This window comes from Gorilla gorilla, chromosome 17 (assembly GCF_029281585.2).
Source record: "Gorilla gorilla gorilla isolate KB3781 chromosome 17, NHGRI_mGorGor1-v2.1_pri, whole genome shotgun sequence".
Classification (NCBI taxonomy): Eukaryota; Metazoa; Chordata; class Mammalia; order Primates; family Hominidae; genus Gorilla; species Gorilla gorilla.
The window spans coordinates 54592501-54599891 of NC_073241.2; positions in this window are offsets into that span (position 1 = coordinate 54592501).

The window sequence follows — 7391 nt, forward strand, 5'->3', positions numbered from 1 at the left end:
AATCCATCTGCAGTAATTCCTAAAGTGAAATCATAGTTGTAGTCACATTTAACTTTGCGTGACTGTGAAATAAAGCATACAACTTTTGTTGCAGAATCTGTGTTGGTACATTAAGGATTCTAGATTTTATACATAACCTTATACATTCATTTTCACAGAAATCATTCAGAAAGGGAAAAATGTGTAAACACCAAGTTTTTACAAGACTTTCCTTTCATGTGGTAGCCATATGTGTGCAGAATACTATAGTGCCATGTATGTGTGGTCCCAAGTTATGTGTGATATTATCTAAAATATTGATGGCATCTAATCCTGGTTTTATTGGAAAGTGAAAAATTGCTAACGTAATACTAACGCGTACCCTAATTTGTTAAAGTTTTCTATATGGGTTGATTTTTTTGTTTCTTTCTCAAAGTAGTCTACTTTGCTTTACTCTAAAATTGTTCTTTCGTTTCCCAATGTTAGTATTTCTGTTGCCTTCCTCTATTAAGAGTTAAATAAAACCCTTAGCTCAGAGATTTAGATCTGGCTCAAGAGCCTGATATTTCAGTTTGGGATAGTACTGCATAGCATTTTAAGGGAGAGTTAAAGCACCAAACACCCAAAAGACAAAAATAAAAACTATTTTAACCTAAATCTGTCAAATATTGACCTATACAGATAGGTAAAATGCTTTTGAAACGTATCTTTAAATACTTTAATTTCCTCCCCCCAAGTTACCAAGGGGGGGAAGATCATTGATTATGTCTCTAAACATAAACCCCAACATCTGCCCATGAAGCCAAGCCATCATCTCTGAGCAGAATGCAGCAACTTTGTGAATATTTGGATGCTGTTGTTGATGATGGGGTAATAATGCATAAAGAACCATGTGCAAGGAACTTTACTAAAGACAAGACAAATATTTTCTTAGGTCTCATTAAGGGGTCTTGAAGTCCAAGATAAAACATCACCCATTCTACCTTTTGGAGGGACAGATCTGGTAGGCAAAACTCCCACTGATTTCAGCATCCCTTACCACCGTATTCCATGTGAATTAATCAATTATGTGGAATTGGTGAGCACTTGGCTTTCATTAAACACTGCTGAGTAGCCTCACAATTACTTTCCATGCTTCGTATATAAACAGACACCAAAAATGTAAACTGTCCAATTCACCTGATAGAGGCTACACAGATGCTAAAGAAGGAAAACTAAGATTTGTCTTTCTTTGGACGATGCGAAAAAGCATAATTAGCCACTGCAAAAAGGTAAACATGCCTAACTGATAAACATTTTTTCATGCTTAACAAAATTCATTTTGGGAATAGTAAACTACTATATATTCAGTTATTTATCTCCCAACTTTTAAATGTATTATTCTCATTCTTAAAACTGGAAACCAGCTACAATGAGAACGTCATTCATTTTCATTCAACAGTTTTTTGAACATCATCATCCAACAAATTGTGCTGTCCTCCAAATAACCTATTTAACATCTCCTGAATAACCAGCAAAAACATATAAAGCTTATAAATTTTAGGTATTACTTACAAATAACCTGAATAGTAGTATAAAGTTTAAAATGAGACAGACCCTTCATTACCGAGTTCTATTAAGAACTTAAGTAGCTACATAATTAAACTTTCCATTTTGTATTAACATATGATTGATTTAACTTCTGGCTCTTTTCATGCATTGACTCCACAGCACCTACTTTTAAGATATTTTGCACTTTTCAGAATGTCTTGCATTGGTGAAACAAACAATATCTGGAACTGAGACTCTTACTTGAAAAAAAAGATTAACGTTTTTTCAACTGTTAATTCCAACAATAAAGATATTGCTAAAGGAGGGATTAATGTTAAAGGAATCCTGTGTCCATGAAACTTGACCTCAAAGGAATTAATTACAGAAAACACATTAGGTACCAGTTCAAGTAAATCTCCAATTTTAAAATGTCAGTTGCAAAGCATGAATTGTCTTTGATAAGTTATAAGTAATAGTGTCAAAGTTGCAATCTGGCATCTAAACCAATTACAAAGAGAATACTCTGCTCATAATTTTATATAAATATCCTTAGCACATGTCTACTTATCTGTACAACAATTTCATGTAATATTTTAAGATTTTCAAGACCGATTTCGGATTTTTTTTAATATTGAAACTTAGTTCAAATCTAGTGTATTACCTGCCTGAGTAATATGACTGTATCAGTCATATTACCTCACAGAAGCTTTCTTTTAAAGGAGGAGCATTTTTAACAAGTTAAATTAAAAGTCCTATGAAAGGGCAGTTTAATAAAAATCCATCTGAATCTAATGTGTGTGTCTGTGTCTGTGTGTTTAAAATATAAAATATATGTGTGTGTTATATATGTATATACATCCACGTATATACATATTAACACATTATTGTTAGAACAACATATAAGGGACTTTTAAATTAACATTTGTGCAAAGTATTAGTGATGCATTTGGAAAGGCAATATTTTTAGTCCACAAAAACTATACTCAGTTCCCAGTTCCTTTAATTGTCCACCATCTAATTCTCAGTAAGTTACTTAATATCCATCCTGCCTACTCATAACCACACTCTACCTCTTAATCTATGAAATGGGTAGCAATGTTTGAATGCAAAAGCATTTAAGAACGTCACATGGAAAAATCCACATTAAATATATAAATATGGCAAATGTATTTTGTCATTATGAATAACAAATTCTATTTTCAATCTTTTTTTGGTCTTATTTACTTGCCTTCTTTTCTTTCATAAAATCTGAGTCATTAAACCCCTTTTAAAAAATTCTGATACAGATGCGTTGAGGACTTTTCTACTTGGTGGTGGACTATATCCAAAAAGGTAAAGTTTTTTAAATGCACACTATATGTTATTCATTTATTTTATAATACACGAATTCATTGAAATTTAAAGATTTAATTTCAACATGTATAGAAACGTTTAAAACTAGAGGTTTCACATTGTCATCTTTTCTTACTGAGGCTTTCATAACCACTGCAAAGGTCCTTATTGAGCCACTAAAACAATAAAAGAGAGAAAATATCCTTTCTTCACACAGAAATTGTGAAAAGAAAAGAGGGATCTTTCAGTAGAATAATATTTGCAAGCTACTTTTAAAGGTAACTGAAAGGTGAGGCATCATCTTAAGAAAAGAGATTGTAGCATATTAGAAAAACCAGATAGTATTGATTTGTGAATTCTAGAGAATTAAGGATATAGATAAGTGATCTACTAACAAAAAAAGAACATGTACCCTTAAAAGAGACAATAAAGGAATAAAACAGTTGATAGAAATTGAATCTACCTTTTTAAGTATTGCTAATAGTATATATTTGTAGAACTTAACTGGCATATGCTAAAAATAATTACTGTCATCAGAAATACAAAATTTATAGATAATGAAATAAAGAGGAAATAGTTATATTTCCTAAAAAGGCAAATTATGTTTCTCTCACTTAAAAAAATTTATTATAAACAATTTTTCATAAGTTATATGTCCCTAGATAATCATACCTTTGGTAAATATTTTAGTTTTAGAAAGTGTACACAGTTGAATTAATTTTATACATTGAAAATAGAACATGTAATTTGGTTTATAACCCCAAAATTTTAAGTTTTTGTCCAAATGAGCACAAATGGATTTCTTTGATTGGTATAGTTTAATATAATTATTAAAATACCAGAATATTTGGTTAACACTACAGTTTATAAAAATTAGAATATTGGTCATTAAAATCCAGAGATAATTAAAAGAAGCCCTTTGACAATAAGTGGTCATTACAGTTAATAAAAAGGATAAAATTCAAATGTAAAAGTTAAAGACTATACATAGCAGAGAAAAAATGTAGCCATCTGTGAGCACCAGCTCTTTTGAAAGATAATATTAAAGATTATTTAGATATCTCTTTACCATGATACAGTGGTAGCAGAATAAATAGGTTCATAAAATTTCTCTTCATTAAAATAAGTGATCTATATTATGTTGTGTTGAATCTTATTTTCAAAGAAATCAAAGCCCTATAATCTGAGTTCAAATACTTTTTGAGGATATTTTTTTCTTTAGGCTTCTAGGAAAGTAAAACAGGTTTTTATAAAGCTGGAGTTTCAGAAAAGGGGAGACACTCATAAACTTTTTGTGTTTTATAATGAAAAATAGATGCATTGTGCACTAGAGGCATGGTATAAATAACAGGATTTTAGGTGTAGGGATTTTTCTTGTACATGTTTGGGAATTGTTAAGAGTTAAATTAAATAAACTATTTGCTGTCCTGCAGTTTGGAAATGCGTGCTCTCGATTACACAGATTAATAATTTTCAAAGAATCAGAACACAGTAAATTCACTTATCTGTGGAGTGTTGCTGAACAGCATCTAACCTGTCTTTGATGATTTAGAAGGTGCTTCATAAATTTTTGGTATCTTTGAATTAATATTTATGAACATTCATTACCACTATAATCAAGACATGCAGAGATAACCAATTAATAGAGAATTCTGATGACAGAATGCCATCTACACCAAGCTTGAACTGAGTACAGACGTTTCATTCTTGTCTGCCTACAGTACCAATATTTTCAATTTGGATAGCTTCATGCTAAATATAAGATTTCCCAATTCAACAGTATATAAATTTCTTTGCATGTAAGTTTTTCTAACCTCTGTTTTTTCCTTTTATTCATAAAACCCTGTGAGGCCCTCCTAGTCAATGATCATCATCATAATTTCCTACTTAGTAATTTTCAGAGATGTTCATCAGGTTGATCAAAATATGGATGAAGAAGGAAGTGGATACAGATTTGAGACAGAAAGAGAGTAATCATTCTCAGTGTCACCTTTGATGCTACATAAACACTTGTTATTTGCCCTTCAACACTGGGCCTCTTGTAGGCTCAATTCACAATAAATGGAGTCAATATTCTTCTAAAGAAAAAATTCTAACCAAAAAGTTCCTATCAGAGTTTTTAATCACAGAGAACTTTGGCTCTTGTTCCTGACTTGTCCCCTCCTTTAAAAAAATTTAAAGTATTATTTCTTTTGACTAGTGGGGTTCAAAACCCACAGTTATTCTTTTTGACTGATGTCATCAACCCACTGTAAACTCTAAAGACTTCATATATATGCAAAATATATCCGTTTCTATCACATTATTTTCCCTGCAACACTGAAACTTTATGTGAGCGGTTTTCGTGAGCTATATAGTATTATCAGTTCGTGGTATTCAAATCCCTCCTCGTTATCTCCCACGTGGTAATCTTTATGTTGCTGCTTTGCTGTTTTCATATCCTGTCCTTTTCTAAGGGATCACCTTTCTATTCCTTTTAAAGGGTACTGACCTCTCCCACTATCATTCAAAGCAAGGAAGATGAAACTTAAAGTGTTTTCTCCACTCTTCTTCCTCCTTTTCCTTATTTTTTATTAAAATTGTAACATAAAAATGTCACTCTGAAGAAAGCCTTGGGTTCATCATTCCCAGCTCCCGTTCCCTGGGAGGTGAATACATTGCCTTTTAATCATGTTGGCCTTGCTTTTCCATAAGGCAATAAAAAAACAGTCTCAACAGAGGTTGCCAGTTATAACTTATGTATAAAAAATGGAATTAAAAACGTTTGATGAGGCAGAATCAGTTCCATAGGGACCCCCTCCTGTATTTCCCAAGTTTTTATTTTATCCTTGCCCTCCTCTAGTCTCTCTTCTTAATTTTGTCTTACATGATCCTTTCTCCCAAACATAGCAGTAGGATTTTAAAGAGGCCTCCTTTCCTAATTTTCCCATTTTTTCTTCTTTCTTACCAGCTTGCCTCTGCATTTATTTTCTATTGACTCTGTACCCTGACTGTCTTCAAATATTCATTATAATTGGAAGTTGCAATCTACCTTCTCCTCTGATGCGTCAACTGCATATGAACTGAATTCTCAGAGATTATTTCCTTTTTCTTATTGACTAGATACATGAACTGGCTTTCAGTTCACTGTATAGTTTTCCAAATTGATTGATATTGCCAGTCCAGAAGCATACCTCTGTCATCACCTTATCCTTTTTATTTAATGATTTTACCTGCCTTCATTATTAACTGGTTTCTCCAATCATATTTCTAAACCTCCATCTCACGTTTGGATGTTAAACCCGATGCTTTCAAGGTTTAAAACTAGAGTATGCCTGTTGTGTGCAATGCTGCCTTCTGGGCACTCCCTAGAAACGCCACCCTGTCTGCCTTTTGGTGAATGTATTCAGTACCTTTAATCTTTCTCCTGTTTATTACAGTACTGAGTGTTGTGTCAACTATTAATGTACACTACTGCAACCTGACAGTGTAAATTCTGGCAGAAGCTTTTACAGGATGTAACCTGGTGGCCTCAGGGGTTCACATTTCTCCCATCCTTCTCTGTTTATTTTTCAGAAACACTTTCAATAACCCTTTTTGTGTGGACTTCATTCAAGTTTTACTTTTTCCTGAAAGCTACCCTTGATCCCCCACTTTGTTTTTTGCTTTCTGCCCTGACTCAGCCCCCCACCATCAGCCTTTATATTTCTAGAGGACCCAGAGAAAGTATGTGTATTTATTGTGGTGTGGCAGGCAGCTTGTAAGATGGCGCCCATGACCCCTGCTCTGGTCTTCATGCTGCTGTGTCATCCCAACTCCTGAGTGTCATCTGCACCTAGTGAATTGCTTCTGACATTACAATATGGCAAAAATGATGGCATGCCACTCCTGAGTTTAGAGTACAAAACTTCGTTTTGCTTGCCCTCTCTCAAACTCTTCCTTCTTCCCTCTTCTTTCTCTCTCTCTTTCTGTCTCTCTCTCTTTCTGTCTCTCTTTCTTTCTCTCTCTCTCCCCCCACCCACCCCCACCTCCATCTTCCACTCTGGCTCTTTTCACTTGCTTACCTGCCACCTGCCACGTTGTGAGCTGCTCTAAAGCAGAAACCCTCCTAACGAGGAAATGAGACAAATGTGACTAACAGTCAGCAAAAAACTGAGGCTCTCAATTTCACAACCTGTGAACAAATGAACATGCCAGCAACTACTAGTGAGTTAGGAAATGGCTCCTTCTCTGGCCAAGCCCTGAGATGAGACATATTCCTCACAGCATTGTGAGAGACCCACAGCTATAATGCCCAGCTAAGCTGCACCCAGATTTCTGACCCTCAGAAACTATGAGATAATAAATGCTTCTTATTTCATGTCGCTTATTTTGGTGGTGATTTGTTACATACCAATAGCTAGCTAATACACGTGGTATTATATATGTGGTTTACATATCACACTCTTTCATTAGTCAGTATAAGTAGCAACAGGGTTTTAATGAAGTAGTGAGCTCTGTTTTGCCAGGACCTAGCATAATGCCTGAACCATAATATTTGCTAAAAATATGTTTATTGAATAAATGACCTA